A 23,723-nucleotide genomic window follows, 5' to 3' on the forward strand; every position below is an offset into this window, starting at 1 on the left:
AGAACAATAGATTTTTTAGGGATAAGGAAACTAAGGTAGACATTTTTTTACACAAATGCCTTAATGCCTTGGTGGAAAACTACATCAAAATCAAAGGCCCGATCCCCCCTCTCAGTACAAAGGGAAGGGAAAATAACAAGAGGGATGGATGTAGATGGTCTCTTCCACCTAAGGGATGGCATAAGGCTAATTTTGATGGGGCAGTCAAAGGCAACCTGAGAAAGGTTGGTGTGGGAGGTATCATCAAAAATGTTTTTGGTATAGGGATTGTTGCGGTTGCAGCCCCCCTTGGAATACAAGCTAATCATTATGTGGAGGCTATAGTGGCTCACCATACTATTAAACTAGCAAGAGAAATGGGAGAGAAATATCTCTGATTGGAAGGAGATTCAAAAAATATTATTGATTGCCTAAATGAGAAGAATAAGCCAACTTGGATGACTACGAATATCATTGATGACTGCATCCAACATCTCAATACCTTTGAAAAGACCTATGTGGCACATGAGTACCAGGAAGCCAATCAAGTGGCAGACAAGCTGGCTAACTGGGTAGTTAAGTACAATGAAGTGGCAAAGTAGATGGATGCCTATAATATCCCATCAGAAGTTAATGAGTTAATTGAAAGGGAAAGGATCTTGGGTAGCTCAAGTATCATAAAAAGTTCATCATGATTATTAATGAGTTACGAGAAGTAGTTAGAAATAAAATGTGTAGATTTATTATGATTGTTAGTGATTTATGGGGAATGTGTAGAATTATGATGTGGAAGTATGATAGCACTTGCACTTCACATCAACAATTTCTATCAACTTATTTCAAGGAACAATTTTGGGCAGAAAATTCACAAGGTGAAAAAAAGGTTCGAGAAAATGAGGAATGCCAAAAAATTTATGAATTTGAAGGGCTTTGAACCTGGTTATAGATCTTGCATGGAAAAGGATAACATGGTGGGGGAAAGACATAGGAGGGAACTAGATGAAAAAGCCCAGAAGTGGTAGAGGCATTCCAAAGTGTGGAACATTCTAAAAAAGGGGGAAATCACAAATTTGATTGAATGACTCCATGATTGGAAACCCTCCATTACCAGGGGTATGGTAAAGAGCTAGAGTGAAGGACTAGTTAATATCAATGGGGTGGACTTCACGGTGATGGAGGATGTCATATCTGATGTTACTAGCATTCCCATCATGGGAAAGAAATTCTACAAAGATAGGAAAATCTCAAGGCAAGGGGTGGTGGACTTCACAAAGAATCAAGAGGAAAAAAAATGCACTGGTGAAGAAAGGAACTCATTATCTTTTGAGCTCCATCAAGTCATTGTGGAGGTTCATGTTGTGGGTTACTGTCAAATATATCTTCCTCAACACCAAATTTGACTACCTTTGCACCTACCACTTTGTGTTAATCAACCACTTCAAGTATGGGGTGAAAATTTATATTCCCTTCTTTCTATACTCTTCTATGAATGAGAAAAATAATGATTATCAAGAGAAGCATACTAGGAATTTGATGCTCCATGAGAGGTTTTTACTGTTAATCTATGAATTCTTTAAGGCTAGGTCAATGGGGAAACAAATTAAGTATAGGAAAGAGGGCAAGAAGGGCATAGGGGACTCCAAAGAATCAGAAGAGGACTATTTGCCTTTTGATACATAGGACAACCTTGAGATGCATACAGATTTGGAGGGGGATGACTCCCCACAACAAGGCTCTGGCAAAAAAATTATCAAAATAAAAAGGAAGGAGAAAATAGCTCTTCTCGATCCCAAGCAGGGCCTTCACACCTCCTTGGACCAGGAATATAATGAAAGGGATGAAGGAATGGATACGAGAGAAGAAAGTGCACAAGGAGAGGAGGATCTTAGAGAAGGGGAAGGCATGGAGAGGAAGAGGGGAAAGAGAAACATCATCATCAAAATACCGACTAACAAAGGGGACAAAGTTATGACATCCTGGAGCCAGAAAAGAAAACTCTCTAAGGCCAAGGAAGAAAAATAGGGGGTGGAGAAGGAGGTGATGGAAGGGGACCTCAATCAGACTCATAGGGAGGAGTAGGAGCAGGGCTATGAGGAATTCAACACTAGCAAATATATATGCTTGATCACGGAGTAGGATAGGAATGTGGTGTGGTAGAATTTTGGAACAACTCCTGCTAGAATGGGGATCAATTGTGAGTTGATTAGAACTCTGTTCAAAGAGAATGAGGAGGGTAAAATACAAATGGAAGAGTTGATCAGCCCTTTCCTAGTTATTTTTAGCAACACCACTAATGAAAATCTTGATATGGATATCCTCAACAATGCCAAAAATAGCATGGTGGACAGCGTCCACACCACTAAATGGATTTTTCATGAAATCCAAGAGCTCAAATATAGGGTGAGTAGCTTGGAAAGGGAGAACTATAGCTTGAAGAATAGGATAACGAAGGAAGAAAAGAGCATTGACAATAGAGTGGAGGAGGTCAAGAACAGGGTTTAAACGATGGAGAGCTCAATGCAGATTATAGTGGAACAAAGTTAAAATATTCTCAAAGAGGCCAATGAGAATATTAAGCTTCTCATTAACAATATGGAGGAGCAAAGAATCAGTAAAGAGGAGGACCCTAGCCCCCACAATGCAAAGGATAGGATCCCTGATGATAGCTCGAGGAAGTGCACTGGATCCATCATGAGGAAGAAGGACACCCTAGAACCTAACCAAAAACTATCAGACATGAAGGAGGCAGCTAGTAGACTGACAGAGCTGGAAATAAGTGTAGTAGAAATGCTGAGAGATATCTCTTGAGCACCCTAGCTTTTTTTTGCTAGTCTTGGTTTTTTTTTTTGACTCCGTGGCTTTTTACTGGTTTTATCTTTTAGTTGGGGGAGTTGTTTCAGCTATTTACTTTTAGTTTCTTTTGATACTTGAAGTGTTCTTTTTTGTCTGTTCTATGTATTGTAAGGGTTTCAAGGCCCGATTAAATAATGTTTTCCATAATCAAAAACAATAATTAAATCAATATGATTTAATTAATAAGAAAATAATTTATTACTCTAACAATTTAGTATTCCATAAACATGTGTTTTGATTTTAAGTTCATTAAGTAAAGCCCTCGTGGTTTGGAAGACATATTGAATAGTAAGAAAGATAAGGCTATAAGGTTGTGATTTCTATGACAAAGACAACAAGGTCTTACAAACTTAAAGAATAGGTAAAGAGGTTTCAAGATCCATCCAAGGGTTCTCCTAATTCTCCCTCTATTAGTGTCAAATATGTCAGAATGGGACACAAAAATAGTATTATTTCTAATGTGGAGGTGAGTATTTTATTGGTGATCCAAACAAAGATATTCTTTCAAGTCGTGCTACCAATTTGTAGACAAAAGATAAGGGAATTACTCTAGTAGATAGTATTGTTAAGAAGGTCTCAGTATTCATGACGATGTTCTTAGAAAAAAATGTTGAACTAGTTAAGTCTCTATATTTATTTGGGATTTTAGTCTCCTATTTTGGCTCTTTTTGTCTGTCTATGGGTTAGTGTGTATTTTTTTGTTGGTTATAGACTATGTCTTTCTTGATACCTTATATTTTGGATATTGGATTTTTTGTCCCTATAAAATTATCTTACTTTTAATTAAAATCTTTCATGGGACCATATTGTTGAAATTAAGATTTTTTTTCAAATAAACCTACTCTAATTAAGAGTCCAGGGTTAATTATGGTAACTAGGCATAAAACCATACATTAAATATTTATAAATTGAGATTATTTATTTAAATGGTAAAAAGGAATACCCATTAAATTTATATTAATATAAAATAATTGAAAATAAATGTTAAAAATGACCCAAATTTGAAAATAGGGCATGGAAGACTAATAAAAAACACATTTCTTGTAATGTTCTTGTAATTTTACATGTTTATTTAATTTTCTTATTTATTTGAAATTTTGAACGAATAGGGTGTGATTTATAAAGGTTCCTCAAGCCATTTGAATGATCTTGTGAATCAAATCATTTTGGTTTATTATAACAGTGTCAATAGGCCTAGGAATTTACCTTATTTTTAATAGTTTGAGGTTTTCAAGAAGGATGGGTCCATCCTATGAATATTGTTAACTAATATAATGGATTCCCTATAGCACATATGATTATTACTAATATTATATTTGTAAGAAGTTTTGGTATAAGTTGGTGATCATCATGGTTTGATTATGAAAATGATATGAAAAGGTTGTCACAAGTATAGTAGTAGACATTCTACCTTAAGGAGACCCTAGTTTTATTTTGAAATGAGTTAGGAAATTTCCTTGGAAAGGTCTTAGAACTTGGTTTGGGTCAAGAAAGTGAATAGAAGTAAGAGAACTGGAAAACCCTAGTTTTTTAGCCTTAATAGAGATGGTTTTTTGGATTAGCATAAGGAGAGGTCATTTTGGGAAAATGACTATGAAATTATTAGTTTGGAAATATAATTAGAGACTTTTTAGAGTTTAAGGTTAGGGGGATAAGTATTTCACATAGTTTCTTTGGAAAAAAAAAGAAGGGCTAATTAGGCCTAATTTTGGAGTGGGTCATTGCATTATGTATTATTGACCTTGTTGAGAATAGATTGAGGGACATTGTTGAAGAAGAAGATTGTTGAGAACAAAATGATAGAAGTATGATCAATATGCTTCAATCATTGTTTTTTCACTGATGTCAAACTGCTATTTGCTAGTAAGACAACTTCTTATATGATTTAATTACTATCACTTATTTGATTGATAAAGAGGATTTGATCAAAAGATGTAACAATAGCACCTAGAGGAAAGGTTGAGTTATGATATGTAAAGGAGTACAAGAATCAGTTAAGATAGTGATAACATTATGTATTGATAATCTACTTAAGGTTACAAAGGCTGGTTACACTAAGCAAGTATAGAAGAACAAGTTAAACAGAGTTTGTCTACCAAGCTTGACTAAATGGAAAGTAGGTGCCGAGTAAAGTCAGTGCAAGCCAAGTAGAAAATCAATTGGAGCCAAGTAAAAGTCTATTCTAGTGTATGCCAAGCAAAACAATGGATGTTGAGTAAAGTTTATTTGATGAAGACCAATAGTAAACTTTAGTTCATGCTAGGAGATTCCACAAACGATGCTAAGCAATGCAGTTTTTGCTAAGCATTAGATGCAAGTTAATGTCAAGTGACTACATTATTTGAAAGATCATGAATTTGATGGATCTGAGTTGATAAGTTTATTTTCTTGGATTGTGTGAACCAGGTAGAAGATAAGATTGATGAGCTAGTGGCACAAAACTCAAGGTAAATTGTTTTGAGGAAAATTCAAAGAGAATTGAAGAAGAATTTTTTAGAAGAGATATGAAATACGGGGCAAATTCGTTGTATCCTACCTAATCTATCCTAACCCTAAATTGGATGATAGAGAATGAATGATAAAAGATCTTAATTTCCTATTTATAGGAATGGCTAGTAAAAAGCAAAGTAGTCATGGGTGAGAACCTAAGGAAGACAAGAAGTCAAGGACTTTGCTTCATCAAGTGGCCTAAGAGAAGAGTTTGCATTGGCATGTTAAGGAAGAAGGCTTAAGGGTATAAATGCTTAAAGGTTGAACAAGCTATCAGAGCTAAAATGTATGAAGGCCAAGCAAAATGGAGGACTGAGATAGAGATCTATAATCTATAAATGAAGTTGTAAGTTGTTATCAGATCAAGTCTTATTGTTACTCTCTAATAATTGTATCAGTCTGGGGTAAAATCCTTTGGATTAAGGTTGACCTAACATCATTTGTAAATCCTTTAACTGGGCGACATTCCAAGTGAATGGTCTAATGTCCTCTAACAAGGTTCACTCCTAAAAGGGTGATTGAAATCCTTTAATAGGGTCACATTTAATAGTGTGTATTGTAACCTTTAACAAGGTTGATCTTTCACAAGGAATCACTTCAGAAGAGTGAAAAAGGGTAGCATGTTACTGGTGGTTTTTCCCAAATTGGGTTTTCACATAAATCATTGTGTCAAATTTTTTATTGAATCTGTTATGTTTCATGTTTACATTTTTGCAAATTGATTTGACAATAACCTACAAGTTTTAAGTGATTGCATAATCTCATGGATGAATGCATGATGATAATTTTTTTATGAATTCACTAAGCTGTGAAATATTTTATTTATACATTTACACCTTGGATAACTAATTCACCCCCCAACCCTGCTCATTTATTCTAAATTATTCCAATAATTGGTATCAGAGCCATCTTCTTAAGAGGACTAGTTTGAAGGTACTAGAAGCACAAAGATCAAGATGTCAAAAAGAGAAGTACCCAAGCTCAATAGAGATAACTTTCCTACATGGAAATTTTGATGAAGTGACACCTTGGAGGACTTTGAGATCATGCACAATCTACCATTACTACCGAGCATGTTAATCCTACTAGTGCTCCAACTACTGAGGATATGAAAAAGAAGAAAGAACATAACTAGGCAATGCTTGATATTTCTTCTGCCCTAATCTATGTCAAATTTTATGATATCAATGGTCTTGAATGCAAAGGAAATATGGGATTCCTTGATCACTATCTATGGAGGAGACAGTAATTTTCTAAGAGCCAAAGTTGAAAGTCTCAGTGGTAAGCTTGATGATATGAGAATGCAAGAAGGTGAAAATATTGCTCAATATGCCTCAAGGATAAAAGATGTTATTAATACAAAAAGAGGAGATAATGGAAAAATAGATGATGATACTGTACTAAGAAAATTTTTAAGAACACTACTGCCTATATATGCTATTAGAGTTTTTTCAATTCAAGAACTAAGATGTATACCAGGGAATAAGCTCTCACTTGAAGGTTTGGTAGGTAGAGTCACAACTTTTGAGTTATCTAACTTTGATAATTACAAATCTAAGAATATTGAATCTAATTTCAAAGCTAAGGTGTCATTGAAGGAACCTGTTGAGAAGAAGAAGAAGAAGAAAATGATAAAGTATGTGTCTAGTGATAGTGATACAGATGAGGAGGATGTAGAACAACTTGAAGGACTACTGGCAAGAAGATTACACAAAGGTCAAGGCAAGTTCAAAGGTAAATTACCAATTATTTGTTTCAATTTTTCATGTCCTCTTTTCAAATAATTAAAAATAATAATCTTTTCTAAGGCAGGCAGGCCCAAAAAGGTGGAGTTTTGGAAAAAGGGGATAATCTTTGGAAGCTAACGGACTAATAAATGAAAATTATTATTAAAATATGTTTTTTTAGCCTCTCTTGGATGTGAGTTAGGTTTATGCCCTCTTTTAAGGGGTTTGGAGGCATTTTGGGCTAATTTCAGAACTTGATTTTTGCTCATTTCTTTGTTGTTCTTCAGAGGCTGCCAAACTTGTGGAGAAGGAGACCCAAGAATGGGAGTTTGTAGGTTTTTAGGAAGGATAAGGATGGGATTTTGAAGCCATTCCATGTGCATGCTCATACAGAGTTTTCCTTTGTGCTGAACAGTGTAGATTTGTGAGTTTTCGAGTGTGTTTTTGTAAGATTTTGGTGTTTTCAGTTGAGTTTTTCATATCAGTTTGGGTTGCTGCTATATTTCAGAATTTTAGATGTTAAAATAGAGCTGAATATATTTATTTGGTCATGATTATACTTCTGTGATAGATTATTAGTATTTTTGTGGTGTTTCTGGGCTATTCTGTGTTGCTTTCGGGAGCCCGATGAGCATTATTTTTTATCCTCTGTTTGGGAGATGTTGTGTACATGTTATACAGATCTGGAAATATAATTTTGTAGTATTTTATGCTGCTGAAATTTCTATAAAAATGTCCACTTTCAGATTTGTTAATAATATGTGAAGCTGTGAAGCTTTTGGCACTATTTTCGACATACCCGATTTGGGGTTTATTGAGAAATTGGTGGATCTTTGAAATATTGGTTGTTTGATCTTAAAGATATTATCAAAGGCTTGAAATATCATATAAAATCAAAAAAGGGACATTTCAGTGGTATCAGAGCTATGATCTTGCTAGCCTGAGGGTTTGTATAAGTTTGCATGTCAATTTTGCATGTCAAAATTTATGGTTGCATGCTACTTCTAATCATTTGCATGTTAGTTCTTGGTGAATTTGGTGGTTGCATGTTACTTCTAATTAGTTGCATGTCAAAATCTATGGTTGCATGCTACTTCTAATCATTTTCATGTTAGTTCTTGGTGAATTTGGTGGTTGCATGTTGCTTCTAATCAGTTGCATGTCGAAATCTATGGTTGCATGCTACTTCTAATCAATTGCATGTTAGTTCTTGTTGTTTGAAGAAGTTATAAACTATTGGGGTTACACTCTACTTTATCCAGAATGGACAGGTATAGTACAGAGTCTCAGAGGACACGATCTTGGACAATTGATATCCAAAGTCAGAACAGTAGAAAGGATGGTTATTTAGACATTCGAGATAAACTTAAGAAAATAAGCCATGACATGTCTGAACAGTTGGTTGAGCACCACCGTATAATGAATGACATGTTTTCTGACCCAGCTAAGGTGGGTAAGTTGACTAGATTTTTATTTGGCAAATTTTCTCACAGGGAAGATGACACAATTACCAAGAACTTGTATGAGGAGTTTGAGAAACTAGCTTATAGCCAGGCTGAGATCTCAAATTCTACTCCGCCACAAGAGGTAGTGAGAAAGGATATTACGTAGATTGATATTAATGGTCAACTTGATACTCAAATTGAGACAATTGTATACAGGTCATCAAAGGGTGATGTCATAGGTATTCAAGATGGTATAGTTACAACAGGTAGTGACTACAGCGTAGTGCGTTCAGATGATGATTATGAGGATGTTGGTGTGCATGATGGTGAGATACCTGGTAGAGATGAGCAGAAATTGAGCATTCATGACTTTGTTGAGAAAGAGTACCGGGCATAGTTAGATGCTTTGACACATGAGGTTGAGGCTGGTAGTACTTCACATGATTTGTCCAGCTGGCTGAAAGTGAACAAAGACAATATTGTGACTTCATTATCTCATCATGATAGGTATGTGGAGTTAGTTGGTATTGGTCATATTACTCAGGTGAGGAGTTTTCTTGAGTTACCAGTCGATTCTAGTTTACAGATATGGACTCAAGATTGTTATATTGGCATTTGGGATTCAATTGACTGGAGATCTTTAACACTTTTTGGTAGCAGTGTTTGTTTGGGTGCTATCATGGATTTGATTAGCAGATTGCACGGTGTTGTCTTTTCTAGTGCCAGCAACTTGTTCGATGCTGATATTAGTTTTTATACATCGGTGTTGGGCTTTGGTCATATATCCAGTCGACCATACTTGCTGTAATGTGTTGATGATCTTTCATATTTGGCAGTGTGTATAGATGAGTCCTAGGATCATATTGGCATTGATGACATCTAGGAGGATGCAGTGGGTAGTTTTGAAGACTTAGTTTCCTTGGCAGTTTCTTTTGGTATAGAGGAGTTAGACATTAGTGCTACAATTTTTGATACTCCATATGTTGATATGAGCTTTGGATTTGATTCACAGGATATGGATGGTAATACTCTACGAACTAGTAACTTTGAGGATACTCCTTTAGAAAGTGCATCAGAGGAGGTTTATAGGAGATAGTCTAGCCAGTGCCATCATGTGTCTAATCAGTTGAGAGTTAGTGAGTGAGACATTGCTATTGCTTGCCAGCATTTTGATGCTGCTCGTCAGTTGTTTGCAGTTTATGGATGGGGTTCTCCTACTAGTGATGAGTAGGGAGGTAGTTATCTTTCCTTGATAGAGTTCCACTCTTTATGGGAGGCTATCCAAATTCTGAGACAAGATTATATGCAGTTGGTAGCCGATAGAGATTATCTTATGGAGTGGGGCAGTACATGATACGATGCATTGTTGGCCAAGGAAGATGAGGTGAGTGAGCTTACTTAGTAGCTTGAGGTGACTTCTGATATTCTTGAGAGTACACAGTTGGCTTTCAAGGAGTCACAGTTTCATTTGGCTAAGGTGACCATGGAGTTAGAGCAACTACAGTCTTTACCAGATTCTATACAATCACAAGCTATGTTGTCTGGTGATCCGAGGATGTCCATAGTCAATATTTTCAAAGATAGTGGAGATGGGGATGCATCCATCCTTGATACTAACATTGGCATATCGGGTTTGTCCCCACTAGAGTCAGGTTCAGTTGAGTTGGGTGTTGCAACAGATTGTTGTGGTATGCCTGACATGGTGGTGACCTCTAGTACTAATGGCACAAAGACTAGAGATGATGTATCAAAGACCATGTGTGATGTTGGTGAGTCAACAGTTGGCATGGTTCTTGCTAGTAATACTACTCCCTTGGTGATGTCTTCAGAGGTAGTAGTTGGTTCCAACTTGGTTAATGATCAATTGCAATTAGTTGCATCTGGATTGCAGTTTGAGGCACTGACTGAGATTGGTGCATTCTATCGACATTATATTGTGAGGTATGCTCATCAATTCACCTTTGATGACCATGTTAATGAGATGATGATACAGAGATGTACTTTGGTTCCTAGTGTTTATCATCAGTTATAGGATAGTTTGATGCCTCGAGATGAGAGTTGTGATGGGCACGACATGGTGATAGGTCCTGCAGTTGACAGCTTGATAATACATGACTTAGAGTAGGATTTTTGGAGTGATGCTTCAGTGGGTGTTGTTATTGATTCTACTCCTTTGAATATGACATCTCCTGACTTAGTTGGTGATTAGTCATAGTGGGTTGTATCACTTGTTCATGGTGAGCTGTTGACTGAGGTTAGTTTTTTTTATCAACATTATATTTCAGGGTACGTACATCAGTTAGCATTTGATCCTTGTGCTGAAGAGTTGATGGCAGAAAAAGTTGGTTTGGGTTCCATTTCTTGTTGTTTATCTTGTGATGGCTTTTCACCATTAGGGGTGCATGGGAGTTATGGTTATGAGATAGTGGCCGGTGATCTACAGAGTTGTGTTGACTGTAAGAGTTGAACAGTGTGTGGATTCTCCATACTTGGTACAGTTTCATTTGGGAGCATTCACCATTGTTGCAGAGTTGGATTGTACATTCTGTATAGGCCAGTGGGATGCATTGATGGTATTTACTATGTTAGCAATTTGATTTTTCCACTTTACTTGAGTTTTGATGTTCTAAGAGTTTGTGTCTCATGGGTTCCTAACTGTGGAAGTTGTGACTTTGGAGTTTGGTTGAGCAGTGATTGTCAGTTTGATTATGGATTCCTCTTGGTTATATTGCAAAGGATATTGCAGGAGCCTGTGTTAATTGACAATAGTATAGTTCATGACTACATTTGGGATCCAAGTGGATTGATTGGTCTATTGTTCAGCCATTTCTTGAGGACAAGAAATATTTGGAAGGGGAGGACTTGTCATGTCCCCTTTTCAAATAATTAAAAATAATAATCTTTTCTAAGGCAGGCAGGCCCAAAAAGGTGAAGTTTTGCAAAAAGGGGATAATCTTTGGAAGCTAATGGACTAATAAATGAAATTTATTATTAAAATATGTTTTATTAACCCCTCTTAGATGTGAGTTAGGGTTATGCCCTCTTTTAAGGGGTTTGGAGGCATTTTTGGCTAATTCCAGAACTTGATTTTTGCTCATTTCTTTGTTGTTCTTCAGAGGCTGCCAAACCTGTGGAGAAGGAGACCCAAGAATGGGAGTTTTCAGCTTTCTAGGAAGGCTAAGGATCATATTTTGAAGCCATTCTATGTGCATGCTCATACAGAGTTTGCCTTTGTGCTGAACAGTGTAGATTTGTGGGTTTTTGGGTGTGTTTTTGTAAGATTTTGGTGTTTTCAGTTGAGTTTTTCATATCAGTTTGGGTTGCTGCTATATTTCAGACTTTAGATGTTAAAATAGAGCTGAATATATTTATTTTTTCATGATTATACTTCTATGATAGATTATTAGTGTTTTTGTGGTGTTTCCGAGCTATTTTGTGTTGTTTTCGGGAGCCCGATGAGCATTGTTTTTTATCTTTTGTTTGGGAGCTTTTGTGTATATGTTATACAGATCTGGAAACATCATTTTTTAGCCTGTTATGCTGCTGAAATTTCTATAAAAATGTCCACTTTCATATTTGTTAATAATATGTGAAGCTGTGAAGCTTTTGGCACTATTTTCGGCATACCCGATTTGGGGTTTATTGAGAAATTGGTGGATCTTTGAAATATTGGTTGTTTGATCTTAAAGATCTGATCAGAGACTTGAAATATCATATAAAATCAGAAAAGGGACATTTCACAATTGCAATGAGGTTGGTCATATTGTTGCTAGATGTCCAAAGAAGAAGAACTATAGAGGTGGTGACAAGTAGATGAAGACAACAAGGATTATAAAGACAAAAGAAAAAAGTCATGCTACATTGTTACAAAGGAAAAAAAAGATGAATCTAATGAACATGATGATGAAGTGGTGTATGTTGCAATGAAGGATGAATCTAATGAAGAAGAGACAAGTGCACTTGTGACTTGTGTGAACAAGAATGATAGATGGATCATTGATAGTGGGTGTTCACATTACATGACTGGAGACAAAAGTAAGTTCATTACCTTGAATTGTTATGATGGAAATAGTGTAATATTTGGTAATGATGCATCATGTTTGATAAAAGGAAAAAGGTTCTATCAAACTCACAGATAAGATTTTATGTGACAATGCTTACTATGTTGAAGGACTTAACTATAATCTCTTGAGTGTGTCACAACTGAATAATTTAGGATGCAAGGTTGAGTTTGAAAACAAGATTTCTAAGATATATGATGCAAATAGAAAATTAATTGGAAAAGATGATCAAACTAGGAGTAATCTATTATTTCTTGACATAGAGAATGCTACTTGTCTAGTTGTAAAATTTGATGATGTGTGGCTATGGCACAAGAAGTTAAAATGTCATGTTGATTTTGATAACCTAGTTAGTATTAGTAACATGAGAAAAGTTAAAGGTTTGCCTAAGTTGAAGAAGCCTGAGAATATAATGTGCAAACAATGTCAGTTAGGCAAAATGACAAATTCAAGTTTTAAGAGTAAAGCTCATACCTCTAAAGAAATACCAGAGATTGTTCATACAAACTTGTGTGGACCAATTGATGTGAAAAGCTACAAAAGAGATAAGTACATTATGTTGTTTGTCAATGATTATTATAGAATAATGATAGTTATGTTTCTAAAATTAAAATATGATACTTTCCAAATATGTAAGTGGTACTTAGAAAGAGTTGAGAAAGAAATGGGTAAAAGTCTAAAATGTTTGAGATCTAACAGAGGAGGAGAATTTACATCACATGAGTACGAGACATTCTGTAATGACAAAGGAATCAAAAGACAAACATTTTCCCCTAGAACCCCTCTACAAAATGAAATTTTTGAAAGGAGGAATAGATCTATAATGGATTGTGTTAGAATACTCGTGATGGAGAAAAATGTTGCTTTGAAATACTAGAGAGAAGCTTAAGTACAATTGTTTATACCTTGAACCTACTACAAGTCAAGAAAGGTATGCATTCAACACCTTTTGAACTATGTTATGGATACTCACCAAATGTAAAATATTTTAAAGTATTTGGAATAAAATGCTATATTCTCAAAGACTTTAGGAATGGTAAACTAGATGCAAAAAGTGAAGAAGTATATTTCTAGGATATTCTACAAAAAGTAAAGCTTATAGGTGTTTGAATACTAACACTAACAAAGTTGTGGAAAGTGCAAATGTGAATTTTGATGAACATACAAAAGTATACGAGGATGAACCTATGAGAGAACTAGAAGAAGATGCTACAAAGAAAGCTATAAAACAACATCAAGTTTTAGTGACTGTCAAGTCACATACTATGAATGTTGACTTGCATTTAGGAACCGAGATACATTTAGATTCCAAGTTACATAATGAAGTCGAAGCACATTTTGATTTTGAGATTACTAGAGATGTTGAGCTACTTGACAGAGATGTACATAGTGACTCTGAAGTTGAAAGACAAAATGAAGAAACTAGGGCTGAACCAAGATTGACCAAATATGTCAAGAGACATCATCTTGCCACACAAATTATTAGAGATAAAGATGCTAGACCAATGACAAGAAAATGACTAAGAAATGATACATGTTTACTGAGTATGAAGGAACCTAAATAAGTAAGAGATGTCATAGAAGATGTAGACTAGAGTAAGGTCATAGAAGAAGAAATTAAACAAATTGAGGGGGAAAAAATGGACTCTAGTTCCTTGACCAGAAGACAAAAATGTGATTGGCACCAAGTGCGTATTCAGAAACAAGCTAGATGAAAATGGTGAAGTCACAAGGAAGAAGGCAAGATTAGTTTGCAAAGGATGTGCACAAGAAGAATGAATTGACTATGGAGAAACATTTGATCCTATTTCTAGATTGGAAGGAGTAAGAACTCTACTTGCTTATTCTACATACAAAGTTTTCAAAGTTTAACAAATGGATGTTAAATCTACATTTTTGAATGGCATATTAGAGGAAGAAGTTTATGTAGAATAGTCAGAAGGATTTGTTGATGTTAACAATAACAATATGGTATGTAGATTGCACAAAGCTCTATATGGATTGAAACAAGCACCAAGAGCATGGTATGAAAGAATTCATAATTATCTTGTGAAGATTGGATTTAAAAGGACTAATGATAACAACAATCTATACATGAAGATAAATAAAGGAAAAGCTATATTGTTATCTGAAATTTTTGTTGATGATATCATATTTGGAGGTCAAGATGCTTTATGTAAGGCTCTGACAATTGAAATGAAGCAAGAATTTGAGATGTATATGTTTGGAGAGATCAAGTTCTTTGTGGGTTTGCAAGTGTTGGATACACTTGTTCAATTGTGTGTTGTCTTTGATGTTACACAAATATCATATCAGTTATCAGTAAGAGTCTACCAAGCTCAATTGGTCAGCAAGGAAAAAGACAAAGTCTACCAAGCTCAAAAGGCTAGCAAAGAACATTTACAGCATCTACTGAGTGTTCTCAAACTTTACCTTGTGTAGACAGTTGTTACCGAGATTTCAAGGTTAGTAAAAGAAATTCAGTGTCTATTGAGCTTACTCAGTCATCAAAGGAAAATATGGAAAAGAACAGTTCTTACCAAGCTCTCATGGTCAGCGAAGAAGATCTAGTTCTTATCAAGTTCACTCGGCAGCCAAAGGATTTCGCAAAATTTGTAGTATTAACCAAGTTGAGATGGTTAACTTAGGGAAAAAAATTTGGAGCAATGTTTACCAAGAAAGGTTGGCCAATAAAGGATTTCATTGTTTTGGGAAATAAAGTTTATTTATTTAATGTAATATTTGTAGCTGACTAATGTATGGTTTATTGGTAAATGTAACTTGTAATTGAGCCGACTTGAATTTTTGTAATGTATAAATAAAAAGGTCAATTTATGGATTCTAATTGTAAGTAATGAATATGAAATGAGCTTATTGTGTGAAGAGGTAGTGTAAATGAATTTTGAAGAAGGATCAGATATCCTTGAGGAGAAATAGAGTTGTATTTGATCAACGAGGATCTATTGAAGCAAAGTAAAGATTTGTATCAGCAAAGTTTAGTTGCATCTCATTAAGGTTACTTATTCTTACTTTCTCACCATTGTAACAATATTTCCTAAATCTCTTAACAGAGTTGGTTTAATAGCCATTTTGTAAATCCTCTGACAAGGTGGAAATTTTAGCTGAATTGTTCTAAAGACCTCTAGCAAGGCCACTCCTAGCAAGGTGATTAAATCCTCTAACAGGGTCACACCTAAAAGTGTGTTTTGTAACCTTTAACAGGGTTGGCTCCTAACAGGGCTGACTTCGAAAGAGTGAAAATTGGTAGCTAGTTACTTGGCAGTTTTTCCCATATTGGGTTTCCATGTTAAATCTGGTGTCTCTTGTGTTCATGTTATTTACTTTTGCATGCATGTTAATAATTATGAATGCTTAAAGATTAGTAATAAGTTAATCTACCAAGTTACAGCATTTTGTGAATGTTTACCGAGTAACAGTAGTAAGTAACTTGTTTGACACCTAAGGGATTTGTGAATTTGTTTTTGTAGTAACTGATTCACCCCCCTCTCAGTTACTCCATCTATAATTCCAACAATTGGTATTAGAGCTTTTGGTGCTTGTAGGAAAAGATTTGAAGGATCTAAGCTAAAGATCGGGATGTCTTACAAGAGGGAAATTCTAAGACTTAATAGGAACAACTTCTCAGCATGGTAGGGATTGATGAGACTTCATCTGGCTTCAATTGGAGATATAGGACTGAAATATCTGGATAAAGCATATGTAGAACCTGTTGGCACATTATCTATCAATGATATTGCTAAAAAGAAGACTCACAACAACATGATTATAGCTATTGCATCTAACCTAAGTTATGAAGAATTTGATGACATCAAGGATTGCAAAACTGCCTTTTCAATGTCGAACAAGCTAAAAGAAATATATGGAGGAGATGATAATGTGAGAAGAGCCAAAGTAGAAAGTTTAAGAGGTCAATTTGATTAGATGAGGATGAGAGAGGATGAAAACATAGCAAAATATGTTGAAAGAGTTAAAGCAAGTGTCAGTGCAATCAAAGCATCTAGAAGAGATATCAAGGAGGAAATAGCTATAAGTAAAGTTCTTATAACACTACTTCCCATTTATGCAATCAGAGTTTTTGCAATTCAAGAAAGAATATTTGAAGCAAATCATAAGATAAATTTAGAAGCCATAGTTGGAAGATTGATTGCATTCGAGCTAGATAACTATGATAATTATGTTCCAGTTGTCAAGAACATTGAATTAGCATTTGAAGCCAAGCTTTCACTCAAGGAGAAAGGCAAGAAGATAAAGGATCCTTGGTTAGATAGTGAAGAAGAATCATAACAAAGTTTTGATAGTGATCTTGAGGTGGTTGAAGCTCTACTAGCAAGGAAATATTCAAGAGGCAAAGGGAAATACAAAGATAAGGTTCCTCTAATCTATTTTCCTCGTGAAGAAATTGGACACATTGCTAATAGGTGCCCAAATAAGCAGAACAAGGATGAGAAGAAAGGTCACAAGTGCAATGGCAAGAAAGACTTCAAATCATTTAAGGACAAAGGTAAGAAAACTTATTTCATGGCTAAGGATTCTAATGATTCTGATGATGAAAAAGAAGATGAAATTGTTTACATTTTTGTAAAGAATGAATCTGATAATGATGAGGAAATGGTAGTCATTTCTCATATGAGCAAAAATGATACATGGATTATAGATAGTGGTTGTTCTCATCACATGACTGGTGATAAAACTAAATTTGAAAATTTTGAAGACTATGATGCTGGCAGTGTGAGGTTTGGTAATAATGAACCTTGTTGCATAAAAGGAAAAGGAAGAATCTCACTAACCAAAGAACTTGTATGTGATAATGCATATTGGGTAGATGAACTAAAACACAGTCTGTTGAGTGTGGCACAACTACTCAATAATGGATTCAAAGTGGAATTCATGCATAGAAAAGCAAGACTATTGGATGGCAAAGGAAAGCTGATTGGATCAGGCAATCAAACAAAAAGTAACTTTTTTTATCTTGAACTTGGCGAATGTTCATGTTTTATTTCTCAAGTTGAAGAAAGTTGGTTATGGCATAGGAGGTTATGTCATGTTAATTTTGATAAATTGGTGAAAATAAGTAAATTTAGGAAAGTAAGAGGCATTCCTAACATAAAGAAATCTGAGGTTAGTCTATGCAAGAATTGTCAAATTGGAAAAAGTAAGAACTATTAGTTTGAAGAAGTTTTAGAAATTGTACATATTGATTTGTGTGGACTTATTGGAATTGAAAGTTATACTGGTGAAAAGTTTTTCATTCCTTTTGTTGATGATTACTCAAGAATCATGACTGTCATGTACCTAAGAAAGAAATCAGAAGCATTCGAGAAGTTCAAATCATATTTGGCTAGAGTAGAGAAGGAAATAGGAAAAAGACAGAAATGCTTGAGGTCAAATAGAGGTAGTGAATTCATTTCACATGAGTTCAATAACTTTTGCATTGAAAGGGGAATCAAAAGGTAGGTTTCATCACGTGGAACTCTTGAACAAAATGGAATAGTTGAAAAAAGGAACAAATCTATCATGAACTATGCAAGAACCTTAATGATTGAAAAGAGCATTGCTATCAAATATTGGAAGGAAGCTATCAGCACTACAATTCATACCTTGAACCGAGTATAGCTAAAGAATGACTCATTCAAAAACCCCTATGAGTTATGGTATGGCTACAAACCCAATGCAAGTTACCTAAAGGTATTTGGAAGCAAATGTTACATTTTGAAAGAATCTAGAAAAGGTAAATTTGATGTGAAGGGTGATGAAAGAATATTTTTGGGATATTCTTACAAAAGTAAAGAATACAAATGTTTGAATTTTTCTACTCGCAAAGTCATAGAAAGTGCACATGTGAAAGTTGATGAGTTTGTAGAAAGAACTAAAGAAAAAATCAAAAGGGAACCAAAAGACTATAGAATATTTGTTTTCATTGAACTTGATACAGTGCTAGGTACACCTGTCAATCAAAAATCGTCTACTCCAGAATCTTCTATAACTGAGTTGCAGGAAGTTCAAACTAAGCTAATGCCTATCAAGTTGTAAGGACCTGAGTTGCAAATAGAAGCTACCGAATCAATAGCTATCAATCTCGAGCAACCAGAACCAAAAGTTGAAACACAAAAAGATAACAACGCAAGTCATTCAAAAGGAAAGGAGCCTGTGCTAGCCAAGTATGTCAGGAGGCATCATACACCAGATCCGATCATTGGAGATAAATCTGAAGGAACAATGACAAGAAGTAAGTTGAAAGGTATTTTTTTGCTTGCTAAATTTGAACCTAGAAGTTTCAAAGATGCATTAGAAAATGAAAGTTGGATTGAGGCTATGAATGAAGAGATAGAGCAGATAAAGAAAAAAATATATGGACTCTTGTACCTAGGCCTAAAGACAAAAATGTGATTGGAACTAAGTGGGTATTCAAAAATAAGCTAAATGAAGATGGCAATGTGTCAAGAAACAAAGCTAGATTAATATGTAAAGGATACTCTCAAGAAGAAGGTATAGACTATGGAGAAACTTTTTCTCTTGTTGCAAGATTGGAAGGTGTCAGACCCTTTCTTGTATACGCTGCATACAAAGGATTCAAAGTTTATCAAATGAATATCAAATCAACATTTCTCAATGGTATATTGAATGAAGAGGTTTACATTAAACAACCTGAAGGTTCTATTGATCCAATAAAGAAAGACATGGTCTAGAAATTACATAAAGCATTGTATGGTCTGAAATAAGCCCCTAGAGCATGGTATGAGAGATTACATAACTATCTTATTCAAATTGGTTTTCAAAGAACTAATGATAATAGTAGCTTGTATATCAAAGAAAGACCAAATAATAATATTGTTTTGGTAGAAATATTTGTAGATAATATTTTGTTGACAGGAAATGATGATCTTTGTAAAGAATTTTCAGAGTAAATGAACAAGGAATTTGAAATGTCAATGTTTGGGGAGATCAACTTATTTGTTGGTCTTCAAATTCAACAGAATAAGAATGGTATTTACATCACTCAATCAAAATACATCAAGGAAATATTGAAAAATTTTGGTATGGAAGACTACAAACCAATTGGGACTCCAATGTGTCCTAGATTGAAACTTACCAAGGAAGATGAATCAAAGGAAGTGGATTAGACATTGTATAGATCAATGATTGGAAAGTTGTAGTATGTAGTGCATACAAGACTAGACATTGCCCTTGCAGTAGGAATTGTAGCAAGATTTTCAGCAAAACTAAGAGAAAATCACATGATGGAAATCAAAAGGATCATGGGATATTTGAAAGGCGTTGAAGATTATGGATTATGGTATAAACTTTGAGAAAATTTGGATTTAAAAGTGTTTATTGATGCAGATTGGGCAGAAAATATTGATGACAAAAAGAGTACAAGTGGAGGAGTTTCTTTTCTTGGAAAGAGGTTGGTTTCTTGGACAAGTAAAAAGAAAAATTGTACATCCCAGTCCGCAGCAGATGCAGAATATGTTGTAGTAGTAGTAAATTTTTCAAACATTGTTTGGTTTAAACAATTATTGGAAGGCATGAAGGTAGAGATTAAGGAACCAGTTGTCATGTTTTGTGACAATATAAGTGCAATTAATATATCCAAAAATCTAGTGATGCATTCAAAAACCAAGCATATTGCTATAAAGTATCATTTTGTCAGATAATTGGTGTACGATAAGGAGATCAGATTGGAATATGTCCATACAAAGGAACAAATTGTTGACATAATCACAAAGCCTTTACCTAAGGATGCATTATTGTATCTAAGAGGTAAGTTAGGGGTCATTCCCCTATCTGAAGCGCACTAAAATATAGTTTTAGTGATGCATCAACAAGAATAGAATTGAAGATCTATCAGTTGATGTAGCAAAGTAATGAAGACATTTCATATGAATCAGTACTTAAGGTACATTGGAATTCATTTGAGTTGTGTTGTCTTTGGCATGTGTTGTCAAAGAGGGAGAGTTTACTGTCATCTTTTTGAAATTTGCAAGAAAAAGAGAGTTTATGCAAGAGAGAGAGATTACTATGAAAGAGGGAGATTTCTATAGTTGAGGAGTTTTGTGAAATGAAATATAAAAGGGAGAAGCATTCTGTCAAAAAAGATTTGTTTTCAAATTTCATTCTGCTATGACATGCTGTGTTTCCATTAATGCTGAAGAGGGAGATTATTGGATACAATTGTTCAATTGTGTGTTGTATTTGATGTTACACAAATGTCATATCAATTATCAGTCAAAGTCTACCAGGCTCAGTGGGTCAGCAAGGCAAAATACAAAGTCTACCGAGCTCAAAAGACTAGCAAAGAAGATTTACAGTGTCTACCAAGTGTTCTCAGACTTTACCTTGTGTAGACAGTTATTATTGAGCTTTCAAGATTAGTAAAATAAATTCAGTGTCTACCAAGCTTAGTCGATCATCAAAGGAAAATATGGTAGAGAATAGTTCTTACCGAGCTCTCATGGTCAACAAAGAAGATCCAGTTCTTACCGAGTTCACTCAGCAACCAAAGGATTTCATAGAATTTGTAGTATTAACCGAGTTGAGATGGTCATCTTAGGAAATTGTTTCTAGAGTAGTGTTTACCAAGCAGGGTCAGCCAATAAAGGATTTCATTATTTTGGGAAATAAAGTTTATTTGTTTAATGTAATATTTGTAGCCAACTGATGTATGGTTTATTGGTAAATGTAACTTGTAATTGAGCCAACTTGACAATTTTTAATGTATAAATAAAAAGGTCAAGTTGTGGATTTTAATTATAATTAATGAATATAAAATGAGTTGATTGTGTGAAGAGGCAGTGTAAGCAAATGTTGAAGAAGGATCAAATATCCTTGAGGAGAAACAGAGTTTTATTTGATCAGTGAGGATCTATTGAAGCAAAGCAGAGATCTATATCAGAAAAGTTTAGTTGCATCTCATTCAAGTCACTTATTGTTACTTTCTCACCATTGTAACAATATTTCCTAAATCTATTAATAGAGTTGGTTTAATAGCCATTTTGTAAATCCTCTAACAAGGTAGACAGTTCAGCTGAATTGTTCTAAAGACCTCTAGCAAGGCCACTCCTAACAAGGTGACTAAATCCTCTAATAGGATCACACCTAACAATGTGTTTTGTAACCTTTAACAGGGTTGGCTCGTAATAGGGCTCACTTCAGAAGAGTGAAAATTGGTAGCTAGTTACTTGATGGTTTTTCTCATATTGGGTTTCCACATTAAATTTGGTGTTTATTGTGTTCATGTTATTTACTTTTGCATGCATGTTAATAATTATGAATGCTTAAATATCAATAATAAGTTAATCTACCAAGTTATAGCATTTTGTGAATGTTTACTGAGTAACAGCAGTAAGTAATTTGTTTGACATCTAAGGGATCTGTGGATTTGTTTTTGTAGTAACTGATTCACCCCCCCCCCCCCCCCCTCAGTTACTTCATCTATAATTCCAACAGCATGTATATCAAATGAAATATGGTACACACATCACTCAGTCAAAATATGTCAAAGAAATATTAAAATTATTTGGATTGGAGGATTCCAAAGTAATAAGTACACCTATGGTGATAGGACACAAATTGTCAAAGAATGATGATTCAGTTGAGGTAAATCAAACATTTTACATGTCTATGATTGGCAAATTACAATATATAGTACATAGCAAACTAGACATTGCATTATTTGTAGGGATAGTTGCAAGATTCTCTGCTAATCCCAAGGAAAATCATTTGATGGTTGTTAAAAGAATAATGAGATATTAGAAAGGAACAGAGGAGTATGGTCTATCCTATAAGAAAAATGAGAAATTTGAATTAAGAGAATATACTAATACTAATTGGACTAGAAACATTGATGATAGAAAGAGCATTAGTGGAGGAGCATTTCTCTTAGGCAAGAGGCTAGTTACATGGACTAGTAAGAAAGAAAACTGCACCTCATAATCTAATGTTGAAGTTGAATATGTTGTTGCTGCTATAAATTGTACAAACATTGTATGGATCAAACAACTATTCAGAGGTATGAAGGAAGAGATCACAGAACCAATGACACTTTATTGTGATAATTCAAGTGTTATAAATATATCAAAGTATCTTGTGATGCACACAAAGACTAAGTAGATTGCAATCAAGTATCATTACTTGAGAGAATTAGTTCGAGATAAAGAGGTGAAGATGGAATATGTTAACACAAAAGAGAAAAATGTTGATATCCTCATAAAAGAATTACCTAAGGATGCTCATGAGTATCTAAAAGGTAAACTATGGGTGATACCCCTATAAAAGGCTCTCTAAGTAACAAAAGGAGTGCCCTTCATGAAACAAGCTTATTTTCATATATTACAAAATTGAAGTAGAGGGTCTCAATTTAGGAGATGCCTAAAGTAATCAAAGAACTGAAGCTACAAATCAGTCACAAGCAAGGTGACAAAGGAAGAAACTGAAGAAACTTATATCTGCATGTTAAGATGACAAGTCTTTGGCATTGTTGTCAAAGAGGGAGATAGTTATTGATCAAGGGAAATACAAGAAAGGATGAGTTAATGATCAAGGGATATACAAGAGATTGGAGATTTAACAAGGAGGGAGAAATCCTAGCATCTACCTAGTAAGAGGGATATATAAGAAGAAATTCAAAGGGAGTTATAAGGATGATACAAAGGAGTTTTGTAACCTATTCAAAAGATGGAAGTTGCTGATAGAGGGAGAGATTTCAATACAAGAAATTATCTTCTTTTTGGTATTTTGTTGGTCTTACTGTTTTAATCTAGTTAGTTTATGTTGATCAGTTTGGTTTGCCATCAATGCCAAAGAGGGAGATTATTGAGAATAGATTGAGGGAGATTGTTGAAGAAGAAGATTGTTGAGAATAGATTTATACAAGTATGATCAATATGGTTCAATCATTGTTTTGTCAGTGATGTCAAACCTACTATTTTTTTGTAAGACAACTGCTTATATGATTTAAGTACTATCACTTACTTGATTGATAAAGAAAATTTGATCAAAAGATGTAACAACACCTAGAGGAAAGGTTGAGTTATGATATGCAAAGGAGTACAAGAATCAGTTAACACATTGATAACATGATGTATTGATAATCTACTTAAGGTTACAAAGGTTGGTTACACTAAGAAAGTATAGAAGAACAAGTTAGA

This window comes from Cupressus sempervirens, chromosome 10 (assembly GCF_028749045.1).
Source record: "Cupressus sempervirens isolate cs-2001-9-10 chromosome 10, ASM2874904v1, whole genome shotgun sequence".
Classification (NCBI taxonomy): Eukaryota; Viridiplantae; Streptophyta; class Pinopsida; order Cupressales; family Cupressaceae; genus Cupressus; species Cupressus sempervirens.